Below are 18,981 nucleotides of genomic sequence, written 5' to 3'. Positions count from 1 at the left end.
CATGTATTTTTTTAGTTATTAGTGAAGTGTTTCCACTGGGCAGCATATAGAATTTAATATAATTTAATATCTCATAGCTTGACGAATTATGTATTATTGTAACATTTTATGACTGTGTGCATAAATTGTACTGACCCTTCTTTATACCCGTTTATATTAAATTCTGCAATATGCATTTTATGTTAGAGATAAACAAGAGGCGAGTAATATTTTATAAAGACGTAATAAATAACAAGAGCGACAAAGAAAATAAATTATTGACGTTTCAAATGGCTAGACTATTTGAAATGTACAAAGCGATTACAAAGAAATGTGAAAAGTACAGAAACAATAGCATTTTCACAAAAAATTAGTAGCAATCGTCGAAGAGGTGACAAAACAAGGCTCAAAAATCACACTGTGGTTTTTTCAGATTGTGACACTACAGTCTCGTTGCTTACCAACGTTTCGAACGAACACGCTGCCTCCAGATTCATGGCAGAAGTAGTTCCACAGTCTGAAACATATCTTCCAGACTCAGCAAAAGCCCACTTCTATTAGCTCACTATTGTTAGACTTCTAAGATCGAGCTTCGCGGCATACCCGTGCGACGTGGTACACCAGTTGAGAAATACTATCAATATAAGGCACGTCCAGCTGTGTTGCGGTGTTCTGAGAAGTCGCCACATCCATCATTCGGAACAAAGAGATCAGAATACTGTAATGATGTATGTGGAAAGACTTTATTCCAAAATTGATTAGTCCACACAACAGAACAATCCAGACGTTCTCATCGCGGTGACTCGGCTTCTCTCCCAGGTTAGTCCGTGTGGGATATGGATAAAGTGTCACTGGGACAGATTCTTCTATAATTTCTTCTAAATGTTCCTGTCAATAATATTCCACCGCTTCTCCACACTCATTCATGTGTAATCTGGGGGACGAACAATGGACCTTGATTCACAGAGACAGAGCCTCACCCAGGAGACCAACAACATCGACATCTTCACCTCACATCTACAGGCAACAGTTTACAAGCCTTGGTTAGTAACCTTACAGAAAGTCACAAAACTACGTATTAAGTTTTACGATTACGATGGACCTACATGTGGGTTATTCCGATTTTGCACCAAAAATAAAAAAGCTCTTTGTCAGTAACCGGTAATCGTTGCTACTGAAATGTTCTGTGCTGAAATTATTGGCTGGCTTTAGATTATTTGGAGTCGTACTTGTAACTGCATTAGTGAAGCAAGGATCTTGAAGTAGATAGTAGTAGCATATTTGCCTACAGAAACCGAGGGGAAACAAGCAACAACTCTGTCTGGACATCCGACAAAGGCACATCCCGTGTGTGATTATGATGGCGGCGGTGATGGTGTTGATGATTATCGTATTCCAAGGCGTAATCTACTGATCGGGCTGCGAGTGCAGTCTACAGCTTTCGCATCCATATATGGGCGCAACAAGGAGTCTTTCAGGCCGAGGGCCTCCGTCTCAAGGTCATTGGCCTCCCGGTCAGCATCATTCGGCCTCGTACAAGCGGACTCAAAACGGGTTCCACAGCATGCACACACATCTAATTCATCTAAACTGTTTGATTCTCAGGTTATTTAACGGCTTTGTCTCAACTACAGATGTTATGTGGCATCGACAAAGATGTCAAGATTATCTTATCTTGGTGTTAAATGAAGCGACCAAGGCATTACCATCACCGTTGACCTGACGAAATCACGACAAACACCATAAACTTTAGGGCAGTCTGTGGACTGGCCAACACTCGAACCAAGTACTTCCGGACACAAGTCAGATGCGGTATTGTCACTTCGATAAGTTAGGAAAAGTGGATTTTAACAGGTTTTATATCAGTTTTATCAAAGATTATTTACAGGCTGTGCCATAGCTCAGACGGTTACACACTGGGTTTTCACTGTTGGAGAAGTCAGTAACCAGTTAGGTGACGAAATAACCAAAACAAAGATTCACTGGACTAAATCTGTTCTTAATTTTTTCGTGAATGCAATCTTTGTGTTACTGTCGTTCCAAAACATCTGAACTGTGCACTATTTGAAGATTTCATTAGCTGTGTTTATGTTATAAATGTGTCGTGCATTGTGATGAAGAATCAGAAACACGTACTTAGTTATAATACCATCACGCCTTTGGCAACCAATGGCAATATTTTAATGCAGGGTTGTAGATGATATTCATTTGTTTGTCTTATCTTAAATTAAGTTGTCTAATTTAATAAGAGGTATCAATATGGACACAGGATAAGGAACACAATTTTAATTTCGTAATTGTATGTTGTCAATGAATTCATTGAAGGAATTTAAATTATGTACACTAATGATTCACTTCTCAATTGACGTAATTATCTCATTACATTAACAAGAGTCGACTGTTACTAAATATAAAATTCTCAGCACTTTTGCCCGTTAATTAAATGATATTAAAACTGTCTGCTTCAGACGAACGTTCAAGTAAAGAGGACAGGGTGTAAGAAAAATACGTACCGTAATATGACTAGTTTCAGTTCAATTAAGGTAATCTATCACTAACAACACGGTTTCAGCTTCGTAATTGAGCTATGGCTAACAAGTTTGTTAACGCTGCTATGGAACTGGAAAATAGTATCACTGTAACAAGTAATTCATGAGATGCATTTCAAAGTACGTTTTTCTTGTCTCTAGATATCTCACCATAATTTGGCAGCTCTGTCTCACATTTCTGTGTTTCTAATGCTCATAGCAAGAATGTTCACCAGCCTCGATCGCCATTAGTAATGTGACGATCATATGAAATTATTGTGTCCTGGAAATTACCTCGTTATATTTTTTGCATTACTCACGTCACGTCACGTAATACAATCTAATAGCAGGTCGTTCCCATAAATCAATTATTTACTATGAAAATCTACCATCAATCAATAAAATACTACTCTTGTGATAGCAGTTTACGAATGAGGAGAACACACTTTTTAAACAATTACAGGAGATGGCTAGAAATCTTTCTAAAATGTGCTATCAACTTAATTAAAATTTCATAACATTTTCTTAAGGTACATTTTAATATTATTATTTTATCTTTATCTGTTGTGTATGTAGTTTCTCTTTCAGTATTTAATATTCTGATACAATAAATCACAGTTTCCTTTTCAATAATAAAATAATATATCTAACACAATTGAAATTAGAATATTAAAGCTGCCCCACTAGACGCCATGAAGGCGCTTGGGGGGTGAGTGGAGATATAGCTCCTCTCTTTCTTGACCTTTTCGGCACTAGATGGGGGTGAGTGGTCAGCGACACACCCCGGCCGCTCTTTGCCCCCAGGAAAGGGCACCGGTACCCATTGAACTGGGGGCTGGGTGGGCCCCAAAGCCTTCCTGGACGCAGAAGGTAGAAGAAAAATCCTCTGCCTCTGCCGGAGATTAAACCCCGTGTAATTAGTTTTCATAATCTCTTCTATGTTTTCAATTTTATTTACAAATATAAATTAAAATGTATATTGTCATATTTTAAACTTCACACATTCTACGTTTAAAACATCCTATTCATAATATTACATCTCAGAATTTGTCTGGGAAACGCCCTGATGTGAACTGTCATTGTCATTATTACAAATAACTTCACGCCTTGTCATTACATAAATCCTCGTAATGACTTGTATTTACTCTCTCACGCCAGGGAGCATTATTTCCTTACACACGAAACAACTTTCACGGTAAAAAAAGTTTTAATGACCCTTTAAATTCGTTACGTATCACAGATTCATAGAAAGTCTTTTTATTAATGTTACATTTTGTGCTTAGTGGAACCAAGTGAAAGTTATTGTAGTTTCCTCGTCGTCTGACATAGTCGTACTCGCGTTGTTCACACGATAACTCGGTTTAACTACGGGCTAATAGTTGACAAAAAAGTTGCTTGAAGTGTGCGAGCTAACGAAATTAATTTTATCATGTGTAAATTTAAATTGTGGTCATACATACAAATATATTATGAGAGAATGTGATATTTGGAAAAAGTACCGACGAAAATACATGGGCCTATGGGAAATAATCTAACAACTAAATGGGAAAGGGACATCATAATTTATATTCTTCATCAGTTCTTTTCAGTGCAATTTAATCAGAATGCGTGACACGGAAGGGCCATTTATTACGTTTCAGAGGTGTTTTCTGCCTCCATCATCAGGGTGTCGAGAGAGCCGCGCGGTTTACTCAGGGCCATCGCCCTGATGATGAAGGCAGCAAGCACCTCTTCAACGATGGTAAACTTCTACCAGATTACAAGGCTCTAAAACCTAGAAGATAGCCATATTATCTTTTAGTCAGTTGCTTTCGTCAATGTACCAGTTTATAAAGTGGCGTTGAGTCGAATGATATGATAATTTGTGCCGAAAATCAGCCACGGTCTATTTTAAGGAATCGAATCATTTTTATGAAAATAATTTGTAAGTGGAGTCATTTGGAATCTCCATAAATCAAAGAGAATTACATTGTTTCACTTTTGCTTGATATGAATACTAATCAGTTTTATTTTAGAATACAATATAGTTGAAGAAGTTTGAACCTGTGTATGCCTATACGGAATTAGAGGACTGGTATTAAAAGTAGCATAAATTATGAATATGCTGGGCGAATATTAAAGGGGAGGTGTAAGAGAACTTCAAAAGACACGTTTGAAGCCAGTAAAGCCTAATATGTTAGACCAAGAAAAAAAAGCAACATTTTGATACTTAGACCACTTTTAAAATCACGACATTATTTTCATGGACATATCAGAACAAGATGAGGCATGAAGCATAGAGAAATTATAATCTTTTGAGGGGCTATGTCATTAGTCATAGCTGGGTATAGGAAAAAGCTTTATAATTTCTCAACCAGGAGGTGTGTTAGAAAAACAAACTTGTACTCCTTTATTAGAAAGACAGCTTCAATTTGATGGTCCCGTCTTAAAACCGTCGATATAAGATTCTTTTTCACTTTCATTTTCAATATTTTAAAGCACTTATAAAATAATTCAGAAGGAAACAACATTCGACGTTCTTTGGAAACTATTTAGTAAAAGATAACCACCCGCTGATCACAGTCTGACATAATATGAATATGGCTGTGAACCGCCCGAACATTACATTACGGGATCGAATCCCGCTCGCAAATTGACATGTGTACGTCCTTGTCTGTAAACCACTGTCCTGGTAAAGTACAAGCTAACCTGCGGGCTGATTCCTTGTCCAAGAATTATTAACAAATATTAGAATATTCAAATTAATCCTAAATCGGAACAGGGCAAGGCAGAACATTAAAGGCTGATTACGCAACACGGACAGAGACATTAAAACATAACGTGATGATAAATTATCCATAAAATGTCAAGGTACGCTAGGGAAGACACAGAACTAGACACAAAGATCAATTTAACTTCTAAGTCTCGGAAATTGTTTCAAGGAACCGAATCGTTGAGACTATTTAGGGCTTAGCAGAAAAGTGATACAAGCGACAGTATTTGTATCATCTGCTGCGAAGGGTATGCCAAGCGAAATACTGACACATCTGTATGGAAATATGCCTGAAGTGAATTACTCGAGAATTATGAATAAATTGAAGACAACGTAGGAAGCAACACAAAGGCTCACTGACTTCACTGTGCAGAACAGTATACTCCCGGACTCTTCCCGGAATCGAAATTAGACCATGCGATTAGAAGCGAGCCTGTCAGACTAATCATGGCAGCACACTGGCAAAGGCAAAGACCACGTTTTCTCTGGTGCTTAAGTAAGCACCACGCCATGTAGATGTATGTGGGAGTGGAGGGAAAGCTCCACATAATCTTAATCTCGGCACTATATGAAGGCGAACAGTTAGCTTTACGCCCCGGCCGCCGCACCCCTGAGAGCAGAACCTCCGGTAACCATTGGACTGGAGGCTAGGTGGCAACAGGGTCGATTTGAAAGTTGCGAGGAAGAGAAAAATTCTGCTCTGCCATGAATCGAACTCAGATCGTTTAGCTCATGGCTAAATCATGATACGGACTGAAGTGTACAGTCAGGTTGTTCTTCTACTGAAATCCGGTGTTGTGATATATTTGTCTTAAGTCATTCATTCAGTACTCCGTTAAGTGCAATGACTTCTTAAACGGACGACAGTTCAGTGGAATGTGCAGTTATTTTGAACGCGCTTGTACATGCGGATCGGTTACAGGTGACGGCTGTGATGGCGTCCTTGACAGCTCCACTCACCATAATTACAATCAGATCACACGTACTAGCGCTTATAACGGACTTCCAGCGATTTACCCCTTCAACGCACTTTGACATCACTGTTTCTGGCTCTCCCGCCAGGTGGCTCGAGCATGCGCTTCGCATTCCGAACATCTACTTCTGCTTTCATTAACGTGAGGAGAATGTAACGTAGATATATCGGGAGCATATTTTTCCTATTCTAATTACACAAGCTATATGTCGCTTCATTACATTCGTCTTCATTTTCAGAGGGGAAAAACCTCTGTTTTAGTGCTGTCAGAATATGATTCAAACACTTCGGAATTCTACAATAGAGACGCATTCTTCTGCCCATATCCTTATTAGATATACAGAATAACAGACATTTTTCTTCGTTCACGAAGAATAAGTAGTGGACACAAACAAATTGTTGGCTTCATATTCTGCACGACAACTTACTGTCATATCAGACCCAATCCCCCGATAGATGTGAACAAGCGATCCCATTCGACTCTGAATAATGTATTCAGTTGATTGCATTATTGGCGTTTCTTGCAGTTTCAGATAACTCCCACTCATGGCACTGTCTTAAAGACATCAACAGCAGAAGCTACGGGCTCACAGGGCAGTAGTGGTAATGGCTGCCATCTGTTGTTTGATATGTATACTAATCAATTGATTTTTTGTTATAGGAAGAGGTGATCAAATTATGGCCTGGGTAAAACTCCATTCTAATCCGCGATATTTTTTCCTGATACTAATAACATGATATTCTTCCAAATACTTAGTTTCCCATACATGGTGTAGATAATGTACTGTGATCTCAAGAACAGTCTGGGACATCTGCAATTTACTGTAACCACAACTGAATAGGAAAAACTCATGTAAGAAAGTCAGTCAAAATACTGGAATAATTATCAGTGCTCTTTCCTTCGACTTTTAATAAAGTTATAAAGTAGGTTTAATCAGCAATAATAACTGGTAAATATTTTAGTTTTCCATACTGAATATTTCTCGCGAAGCCTCCAGCGTGCTTTCTAAACGACCTGCTAGAAATTTTAACTTCAACTTGCTACTGAAGGTAAAACAACTTATTATGATTTCCACAAATTAATTTCTTGTTACAGTACGCAGGATTTATCTACATCATATTATTCATTGAAGGCAAAATGTTAATTATTTTCTAAGAACTGGGGGGGGGGGGGGTTTACTGGGAACGACCCGTTCTTCAAGTGCCTGAGCACTGCGGGTCCCAACTTTTCGTTGGCTCGATCTATAGACATTCAGTAGGACTCCTTGGACGAGGGATCGGTCAGTCGCAAGGCCTCTACCTGTACACAGGAGAGCACAACACAGAAAAACGCGGACAGACATCCATGGCTTGAGTGGGTTTCGAACCCACGCTCACAGTGACCAAGCGGCACAAGGCCCACGCCTCAGACCGCGCGGCCACTGCGGACTCCCACTTCCTAAAAAACTTCATTCTAAACCTAGGACCACAAAATATTTAACTGACTGCATACTATGGCCAATTATATATTGTATACTTCAAGAGGAAAGAACATTAATACAAGCCTTATCACTAATATAAATTTAAAGAGAGATAAACTCACTTTGCAGGAATTCCAACATAACATTGTGCAGTTCCTCTTGATCTGGTTTTATATCTCGTCTTGTTTGATAATGTTCATGATTGTTTCAATTTGAATAACCTTCTTTAAAGCACACATTTTTCAGTTAACTTTAGAACATCGCCAATTTTCTTCGGCAAATTATAATTTGAAACAAAGAACGGATAACATAACCACGCTTTGTAACTCCCTGTCACACCAGGGAAATGCTGGAATAGTACCGTGAAGCAACGACTATCATCTACACATTTCCCCAATTTAATTATAAAGAATTGCTCTAACATTTCCCATTTAACTTTATAACTTATGCAATTGAATATAGAACGCACAAAAAAAGAAATGAAGAAGTCCATCTCTGATTTGGTTATAGTAAATTTGCCTCGTAAAATTAGCGCCATAAATAACTTGCAATGTCTCTACACTACGCTAGATTTTCTTCTTACGTTTGCTTTCTCGCTTGCTTTAAAGTTTGTAATTAAGTTTAAAAAATCACAAATTAAGTTTATCACAATACACACAATCTGAACAAAACCACAAACGCACAATGGAAATGTTATAACAGCATTGATAAACGTTTGAAGGTCACACTCTGCATTGGATGCACAAACGGGTAGTTCAAAATTACGTCACTAGTGCTCGCTCCCTTCTTCCACACCACTGGCGTTGCCAACGTTTCTTTTATTGAAAACTTCTTTAGTTTATCATTTGTACACAAAGGTCTTGACCATACTATCAACAGTAGCAATATGTAGTATCAAACTTAACAAAACGATATATATATCACAGCTGAAGAATAACAATGTCCCTCCGTATGCACTTTACTACCCGGCTGAACGTTGGTACACCTAACGTTTGACGTGTAGGAGAAATAAAGTGTCCCAAATATAGGACGAAAATTGAACTGAACTGCGTATGACGTCAGTGTTGATCACAATGTTTCCTCTTAATTGTTTAATACCGTAGTGAATGTTTATAGAAGTAAACTAAAATCCATTATCCAACTCATTTTTCAAGTTTATCCCAGTAAGTTAAAAATCGGTTTATGCGTCCTACTGTTATTGCAAGTTTTTGAGAAAGTGTGCGTGCTCGTGTGTAAAGTGGTCATTAAAACGTGTCCGATCTAAATTAAAACTGACATGGTTCGATAATTTTACCTAACACTCTCCAATAGCAAATTTAATTAAAATCAATTTACTCATTCTCGTGAGACACGTGTCTACCGTAAAATATGATCACGTGCTACGTAACGTCAGCTGTGCTTGAGCTCACCTTACTTTCCCACCACGGTTGTTCCCATCACCAATAAAACAGGGCTGCCACACTACTATACAGATTACTGCGAAAAGAACACTAACTGAAGTTTGTTATTTTCAGTCATATCCAGCATCTCATTTGAGCTAAAGTGGATAAGAAAGAAATTACCAAGAAGTGTGTAATGCCAGGGAAGTCAGTCGGCATGCTAGCAAGCCGGTGACTACCACATACAATGTTTTTAAAAAATAAGCGTAAAGCACAGAACAAACGAGCAACTTTCGGTCGAGGAAACAGAAAAGTGAGAGTTGACGTCATAAGTTCAACACGCCAACAGCCTTGAAAACTCATATGAAGGTGGTTTCAGAATTTCCAGTCCACTCACTTTGCATCCACAAATATTTTTTTCTCTTACCTTATATTCAAAAAGGGAAAGGCTGTAAATGCATCATTTTATTCTGTAAGGACCAGGCATTCCGGATCACTCAGTGAATTTGCCTTGGCGAATAATAAGAAATTATTCATAAATAACTAAATCCATGGAGCATAGCTTATCCTGAGAAGCTGATAGCCGCTCAGATTGTCAAAAAAATACGCCAACCCTTCATTACGGAATCTGATTTTTTCCCCCGTGTTTACAAGAAAAAGCCACCTGGAACCTATCAGGAGCCAGATAAATCAAGTCCACATATCATTTTTTAAGATGTTCATTTCAATGTTATCTTACCATCTATTTCTAGTTTTCCTAAATAGTCTATTCCCTTCACATTTAAAGACTTCGATTCGTTGTGTACTTCTTATCTGCCACATGCATGCTATATATACCGCTTGTCTCATCAACCTTGTTACGATGATCCTAATAATATTTTTGAAAAGTACAAATTTTTAAACTTATCATGTAGTTCATGTTAAGTGAATTTGCTGTTGTTAAATGATAAGGTTACTTCAGATGTACTTGTGTCTTCTGGGTTGTTGCGCTGTCTGGTAGATGTTTATCGACTTGAGTCACTTTTCGCCATTATTATGGAGGCAACAAGCACCTCTGAAACTTCGGTATACTTCTACCGAATATACAGTGCAACAACACAGAAGACAGCCGTCTTCCATCTTTGATATAATCTATTTTTGGGTATAACTTGTTTATGTTCACTTACTTTTTAATCACCACTTCGTTTATATACCTACAGTTTAAATCACATTAAACAATGCTTTTAATTACGTGTTAATTTACTCATAACGAACGTATTACGTTAGTTGTTCTTAGGCAATAAATAAAACAGTTAATGTACATACACTGTCGTGCGTCAACATTTATGTTTAACCGGTCTGGACCATTAAGTGGTCTATAAATGGAAACTTGTTCTTTGTATGTCCTCTGTACAGACGTTTACCAAAGTCCTCGATCCTGATACTTTGGCAAAAGAAATTATTACAAAGCATTCTCCGACAGTGAGACTAGTTGCTTGTGAAAACTGATTTCAGGATCATAAGTTACATGAGTTTGAAACTCCAGTGTGTGTATCCTGGATTGGTATTATACAAAAGCGAAGCGCTGAGGAGAATATTTGTATCTAAGCAAGAGGATGGAGGAAATTACGCACTAAGAAGTTTAATGATTTGTATTAAACAACTCAGAAGATATTTTATCAATTGTAAGACGCACCTTTAGCATTCAGGAAATAGGCTTTAGTATCAGACGTTCAGGAAAAGAGACGTTATGAATTGTAAGTCGTACCCTTGATTTATTAATAGGTTTTCAGAAAAAAATACGTATATTACGATACGAATTGTAAATATATTTTAACAACGGGAAAACGTATAAATACGTTCGGCTTTCATAACGAAACAAAATTGTCTGGCTAGTTGAATAGTTATCATCCTTATAAGAAACATATCGCTTGCTTGACGGGTACCTCTGACATAAAATCCTCCACTGCAAAACAATGTGTTTAAAATTAATATACCTAGCGGTTAGAACGCTGGCCTTGTAATCCTGAGGTCTCGGGTTCGATTCCCGGTGGTGCCCGAATTTATAACTTGTGTTGGGCAAGGCCGTGGTCTAGGCAACACGGAGTTTTCCTCCGGGGGCTTCCCCGGTTTCTCCGTGGCATCCCAACAATTACTCCATTCACACACAGAAGAAGGCAATGGCAAACAACTCCTGGATCATCTGCCAAGAACGTATATGAACAGGTCCCAATCCGAGAAAAGGATGGAAGGATCCTGTTCATATGGACCTGTCGTCAGACAGAACACTAAATAATAATAATGGTAGTAAATATCAGTGATAGGCAGTAAGTTCCTCTGAAACGTTGGTCAGAATCTACCAGACTACATGGCGCGACATTTTAGAAGACAGTGGTCTTCAAGGTTTGTATTGTTTATATTCTCAATTTTTTTTCAGTGATACAAGTGTAAGTTTTGAGGTAAAGTAGAAATGCCTTTCATTTTAGACTTTCTCTCATTGCAAAGACACAATTCAACAGAGATACTATGAAACTGTAGGTTTACATTGCAGTTAAGATCCACTTGTTCTGAGTAAACTCGTTCACCCACACTCGAGAACTGGTCACCAGAAAACAGCTTCATTTAGTTTATAGCACTACTTAAGACTGAGCTAGCTTCTTTAAGTACATACTTCAGTTGAGAGATGAACTAGCAACGGAGCGGATTGCACACTCAACCTAATGCTGTTTGTTATTACGTCAGAATCTGAGATGAGTTGAGCATGTAGAACAAGAACAAGAAATGGGGAAAAATTTTAATATTACAAAAGGATACTTTGATGGATGACTGGACAGTATAGAAATGTTTTATAATGATACAATTACGTACATTATGAGGGCCAAATAGTTCTTACTACTCCATAAGATCTGAAAACGAATATTAAGTAGGGCAATCCAACTAAGCATAAATTTGTTATTAGTCTTGTCCTAGACTTATAGTAATCATACGATCTTTCGTTTTGTTTTTACAAGGTCGTTCTAGAGATATCTTTGAATTGGGGGTGGGGTTCGAAATTCAAGTTATGCTTGGCTCAGAACCTGTCGCGGCAGCAGAGATGAATGTAAGAAGATCTATTCTGTCCCAAAGACGTGACTAAGCAGATATTTTATGCTTTAATGTGGTTTAAGGCACTTCGTACATTTGACAATCGGTTACGTTAAAATTTCAGGACAAAGTCTTTTCAGGGAATTAAGGATAATTAGAAAAATATAATCGAATTAGAACAGTGAAATAAAACTGTTTTCCAGTCAGAAAAAAACAGTTTATGTATTTCATTGTTTATTAATCACCCTATCAACGCTACATAGTCTGGACTACGAACAGCATCGTTTAATAATTCACAAATAACTAAGCAGCAGAAATAGAAGGTTAAACACAATCATTACTGAGACCTGTATAAATTACGAAATTTTGCAAGCAATTTATTTATCTTCTGTAGTATACAAAAACCATAACTGAATATTTGTCCCATGAATAATACATTGATATTTAGTGTTTTTTAAAAAGAATGGATGGAGGTCGTTCCAGAAACAGAGGAAAGGATCAGTTCTTGAACTTGATAGAAACACTTATATAGGCAAAAACCAATTTCGTCCAAGAAGAAGATATACTACAACATTTTTTACCTGAATAATAATATGAATTCCTGAACATACTGAAATCTGAGAACGACACTTTCAATTTGTATTTAGACCGCAAATGAAGCCAGTGTTGTGGTCAGGTATCCTACATAAAGGAAATTAATTGTACTCCGAATCTTCATAATATGCAGCCAGAAAAGATGGCGAGATGCACTGTGAGGACGGAATATGCAATTTGCCTGATCCATGGAGTGAAGAAGAAGAAGAAGCTGGTAAAAGATTTTACATACGCCTTCGTTGGAAAAATCTAATATATTTGTGCATAGAACGTTGCCTTGACAGCATTCTATGCACACTTGTAAGGACAGCAGTCAATTTGGAAAACACGGAGAAGTACCGTGACCAAGTAAGTAAATATATAAAACCCTCAGTTCCATTAGGAGACGGCGTTTTTTGCTTTGAACTTTTGTACATTTTTGAGTTAGATTCAAACCAGATGTCAGGAATGTAAATTATAGGTTTTACAGATTGTGTTCCAAAAACGAACACAGACACGGATAATACATAAATTTGTATCCAGAATACTCTCGAATTGGTGAAGATGGAATTTAATATTACAGGACCATAAAATTTAATAGTAAACTCAGCTTCTATAATTAGACTTGTCATAAGGAAGTATCGAAAATTTTCTGTGGAGGAATATCACTGAAGTAAGAAGAAGGCTTTCATACCTAACATGCTAAATTTAGGGAACACATTATAGAGAAGTAATAGACACCTAATATTCGTAGACAATCTTTTCGGGTCTTAAATTTTAACATAACGACCAGTGACCTTGATACTTTCAAATATCCCGTTGAGATTCAGTGCAACGTTTACCAAGTCTACCAATAATTTGACCTATCCTTCCTGGCGTCCGCAGTTCGAATTATGGACTTTCTTTCGGCGCTGTGTTATTAATATGTTCTTCATTTTGAATCTCCTCCCCAAATATGAAGGTCTATACACATTTTACTTTCATAAAGCATTGTTCGTCATATACGTTCACATTTCTTAAGCATTTTATTTCGGTAGTTTGCACCTTGATTTTTTATTATTCATTGTTAAAACTCAAGTTTCACTTCCATAATCAACTGGCAGTGCTCCATTACGTCTAAATTGTCTCCTTTATTTTGCTTTATCTTTTGAACAGTTCTACATATAACGGACCGTTCCGGTTGAGTGGTTAGCACTTCGGTTCGAATCCTAGAGATCTCCTGTTTTATTTCTAGCCCTAACTGAGGTTTCTCTGGGTTTCCCTCAAAGTCCATAAACACACATCAAGATTACCTCCTTCCACATTATTCCAAATTCATGTTTCAGAATAATCCTAACGATTGACATTGTGCAAACAATAATCATAATAATAGTCGTCAAGAAAAGAAACAAAAGTCCCACGTTTACATTATTTTGATACTTACCATTCAGTCTATTGAAGTTATTGTTTTTAATTTGTAGATGTTGGCAGCTCCGTCTGAAAGAGCAGTGCACACACGTAGGTCTACATGCATTTCCAAGGTGAACCAGGCTGCATGTACATACAAAGGACGGCCAGATGCCTTGTCATTGCGCTGCTGCATCTTGTATATCTCGAAACGAAGAAACAGCCGAAGTCAGCATACTTTGCCTCGCCGCCTTCTTTTTTGTGTGTGGGCGGTCCGAGAGTTGAGCGCCTCGAACTTGTTCAGAGGCACGAAAGGGATAAAGGAATGGCAGAAACGAGACAGATGGAATTACGACAAAAAATTCATATCGATTTTCAATGGGGCTTAGTTGAATCGTGACGAAAAATCGATTCAGAGACCGACATGTTGTATCGATATCGAATCGAGACAAAATGGATTTTATTGACTTTTGTAAAAATTCTAATTGCATTGAAATGGCGAACGGCTATGGTCCAGTGACATATTTGTATGATGACTGATGAACTTTCGAGCTATTGTCAGAGAATTTTTGTCGTCTGGAGTTTGAATGTTCGTTACACAAAGTGGCTTGTGACTAAATTTAAAGTCGTCTCTCTCCCAGAATTTGGTGTTGCAACACGTGTGATGTAGCCTTGTGGCGCTGCGTATGAATAAACTGTATACTTGTTCGGTTGAGTGCACCTTCACCGCTACGTGCTTCCAGTCAGGCCACCTGTGGACTCGTATTTCATTCAAGTAAAAGAAGGTAATAAATTATCTTGTCTTAAACAGAAATCTTCATGTTTTCCTGCACCCATTTTCACCGTGCAATGCCCTTAACCGGACATGATTTTGTACTACAAGATTAAAAACATGCACTTAGCAGGGTGACGTGCTGATAAAACTATGTACAGTCAGTTAACCCTTCAAAGCACAAACTTTGTGTAAATAAAAATGTAACAAATCAGTCTTTACCTCAAACAAAACACGCTTATCTATTACGAAATTCACATGATTAATGCTGTTAGGGAAATGACCATTGGTCATTTTAGAAACTATATAACACTCACAAAGAACTCTGTGGGCAGAATGCAGAATTAGTGACCGTTAAATATGGGTGGTACACACTACATAGTTGTCACTACTGTAAAGGTATAAAGTAACAGTCACAGTTCCTTTTCCAAACACAAAATTCGTAGTTTATTTTTATTACAAACTTATATCTCTGAAAGAGGCCATGAAAATACAACATCACTACCGTGTTTAAGGTAATCTTTATGGGCTTTTTAAAAATTAATAACTTATAAAGAATAAAAAAAATCATCCTGATGTTCGCCTCTGAAATGCTGGTCAGAATCTACCAGATAACACAGCGTAACATCCCAGAAGACAACCATCTCCATGGTCGTCGCCTTGAGAACTTAAAATATCACTACCACATATTTCTAGTTTGTCCAAACGAAGTGCATATCTAGGCAAAGTAAAATTTACAAGCAGATATGACGGAAAAGGGGCAAATATCTCCTCCTCATTATCATAAACACGAACTATGTATTCTTGTCTTAATTACTTGTTCTTAAACTCGTGTGATGCATTTAGTCTAAAAAAGTCATTTCAAGGAAATCATACATTATAAATTCTTTCCAGAACATTTTGCTATATAATGAATCACTATTAAACCCTGAAACTTAATTAAAGGATGTTACTTTGACAGACCAATGTATCTTGGAAGCTGGGAACATGACGGGTAAACAAAACAAAACAAATTTATCTGGCCATACCACAGGATGATTTTAATAAAACCTGATAAACTTGTTACTGCGTAGAATGGTTTAATTGCACGAAACGACTAAAGTCAATCGTGTTCTGCTGCTGATGCACATTGATAATTACAAAGAATCTCGTAATATATTGTGCAATTTATAACCTGACACTTGCAGTGTTACACTCGTAAAGCCGGACACTGCGAAAGAAGCTGGCTAATTTATTGCTTCTTACAATTCAGTGTTCGTTTTCTGTGATGCTTCGTCACAATAATTAAGAGTCGTCAAGGTGTTTGTTTATGATACGTATACGATTTATAGCAAGTGGAAGGTCTTACGTCATTCGAAAGTGCGTTTATTATTTAGAACAGTGTTCCTAAATCTTCCGCTCAACTTTTCTGGTATCGGGGAGTCCCCCTCAAAACTGAATATATTTGTATTAAATATAATATATTACTTAAAATATAGATAGAAGCTGTTATTTTTTCGTTATGTGAAAGTAAAAAAAAACGATAAAATTAAAACCTTCATCAAAAAAATACAAAATTTAAATCAACTTAACTTGCGGACCACTTAAGCCCACTTGCGGACCCCGGTTTGAGAATCACTGATTCCGATAACTGCATGCGACAGAGCCCTTCATTCAACGCTGACCAACGCCTCTGTTCAACCAGCGTCGCTAACTATGCGTTCCACCTGCTTAAACCCCAACAAGTCTGCATTTCTTATTACTGCGTTTTGCTTGAATCTCAGTTTACTCGTAAACAGGAATTATTTAATTAAATAACATTAACCAATTAACATTCTAAATTATGATGTGTTGTGTTTTCTTTGCGGAACGGTCTAATTTCTTAAATATTGTTTAGGAGAGCCTATACTTCAAAGGGTAAAATTTATAGCCTATATTAAAATATAAACTAATTACAGAGGTTTTCTGCCAAATTGTATATAATACGTAAACTAAAAAATGTAACTTTCTCAATAAAACCAAGAGAAGAGTTTTACATACGCTTTCTGATTTATCGAGAAACACGATGAACAGAGGAATCTCACTCGTCACATGAGACAGGAATTCCAGCATTATGCAGATTATTGTAGCGAGTGGCCTGAGAGAAAACACGAATTTCTTAGAACGGGTTCCGATCAAACGCGCGGCGTTTATCTGCGTGTTCAAAGAGCGAATAAACTTCCACAATAGCAACAGGGTAATAAGAATCACAACCAAAATTGTGAATTAACATAAAAGAATTAAGTAAACAAACAATTTATATGAAATAATAATTAAACAGTGGGGTAAGTAACAAGTAGTTTCAGCACTGATTCTGCGGATTGGCTTCCGGCCAAAAAACTGCACCCATTTCTGAATTCCTGGAACAATTAAACTCGTCTTGTAGCCAGACTGTAATAAAAACTGCGAACAATTCTGACATTGAAAACTAAGAGAGAAATAAATAATTAAACACAAGAATAAATAAGAAAATAATTATACAAGCAAGTAACTGAATTAACTTAAAAATAGTTTCACAGGAAACTGAACTAATTCCAAAGAATAGCTTCTGGTCAAATATATGGAGCTCTCTTTTGAATTCCATGGGCAAATGAACCCGCGTAATAGCCACAAGACGATCAAAATTATGAACACTGTTCACAGCGTGAACTAACGGCGAAACAAACAAATAAATGTAATTATTGTGAGTGTAAGCTAACATAGGATGCCATTTCAGACAAAGTATGGAGGAGCATTGGTTAATACTGGTGCTTCTAAACCGTTCTACCTCTACAACCCACCGACGTGAAGATCTCAAATCCTACAAGGAAAGAATATGCCGGAGAGAAATGGTAAGGAAAGGAGCGAATGAAGAGACGGAACGAAACAAGAGAATAAATTAATTAAGTTATTAACGAGAAGTTACATTTCAATGAGCAGACTCTGTTAGGGGCCCCGAACCTGGACACGTGTGTGGTTACAACTCGTAAATCATTTAAATCTGTTCTGGGAAGAAATGTTGCAATAGAACACTTCTTAGTAACGTTGATATTAACATGGGCGGTGCGTAATATTTTGACGGTATTATCGCATCTAAATAAATATTGTGTGGCAGAAACCAGCACTGAAATAATGACATCGCGATTCAGAAGCTATAAATAAAGTTCATTAACGTCTGAATCTTGAGTCGTATCGCCAGAGGAATCAGGCTAAGTACAACAGCTGCATAATGAAAAGCCAAATGAATGTAGATAATCGGAAAAACATAAGACCTAAAATCAATGGAACACAAAATGAATGAGCTTGAAACAGTGAGAACAAAAGTTTGAAGACATTTATTAAGTGACACGTTAATTTCAGAATGGTTACCAGCCTATAACCAAGTTGATATAACATATGAATTGCGATCTGCTTGCAAAGTGCCACAGTTGTAATAAACGGACGAATTACTTTTGTCGGCTATTAAAGGCATCAAACAGACCTGTGAAGTTTAAAATATTTTGTCATTCTGTCTTATATTTAAAGGTAAACATTAAAATATGCATATCTATTATTTTACCTGTTGTTTTGTATGAGAATGAAACCTGGGTCTCTCACGTTGACAGAACACAGACAGAGGTTCTTTGAAAAGTGGTTGATGAAATCATATAAACCTAGGAGGCATGTCAGTTTTTGAAATACAATCCACTGTACCTGTAACATGCGTTATTTAAGTTTACTGTGAAGCTTGATTTTCGAGTTTCCCTGGCGGGGTGCAAGGTGTAAGGAGGGCACCTGACAATGGTACTGATTTGTACCGCGCGATGCTATCCGATGCGGCGGATTGACTCCCCAGCAACTTGCAATGTGTTCGTGTTATCTACGTGGGCCGAAAGCCATCCCACGTGTGCGCTGCAGCAAAGTTGCTTTGACAGAGCAGTCGATCTTTTGTGCGAAGGTCCGACCGGTCACTTGCGCCGGCTAAGCGTAGGCGAGGTTCTTCATTATCTTAACGAAGCAGCTGTGTGAATATATATCACCTACTTTGGCGTTCATTAACTCGACATTTTTATCTAGAGAGTGTATATAATGTTCAATGTCAGATTAAACAGCGATTGGTAAGTGAAAGGTTGTCAGAAA

Source organism: Zootermopsis nevadensis, unplaced genomic scaffold, assembly GCF_977971745.1.
Source record: "Zootermopsis nevadensis isolate Lab colony 2312 unplaced genomic scaffold, Znev_1.0 Znev_ptg000002l, whole genome shotgun sequence".
Classification (NCBI taxonomy): Eukaryota; Metazoa; Arthropoda; class Insecta; order Blattodea; family Termopsidae; genus Zootermopsis; species Zootermopsis nevadensis.
This window is presented reverse-complemented; position numbering follows the sequence as displayed.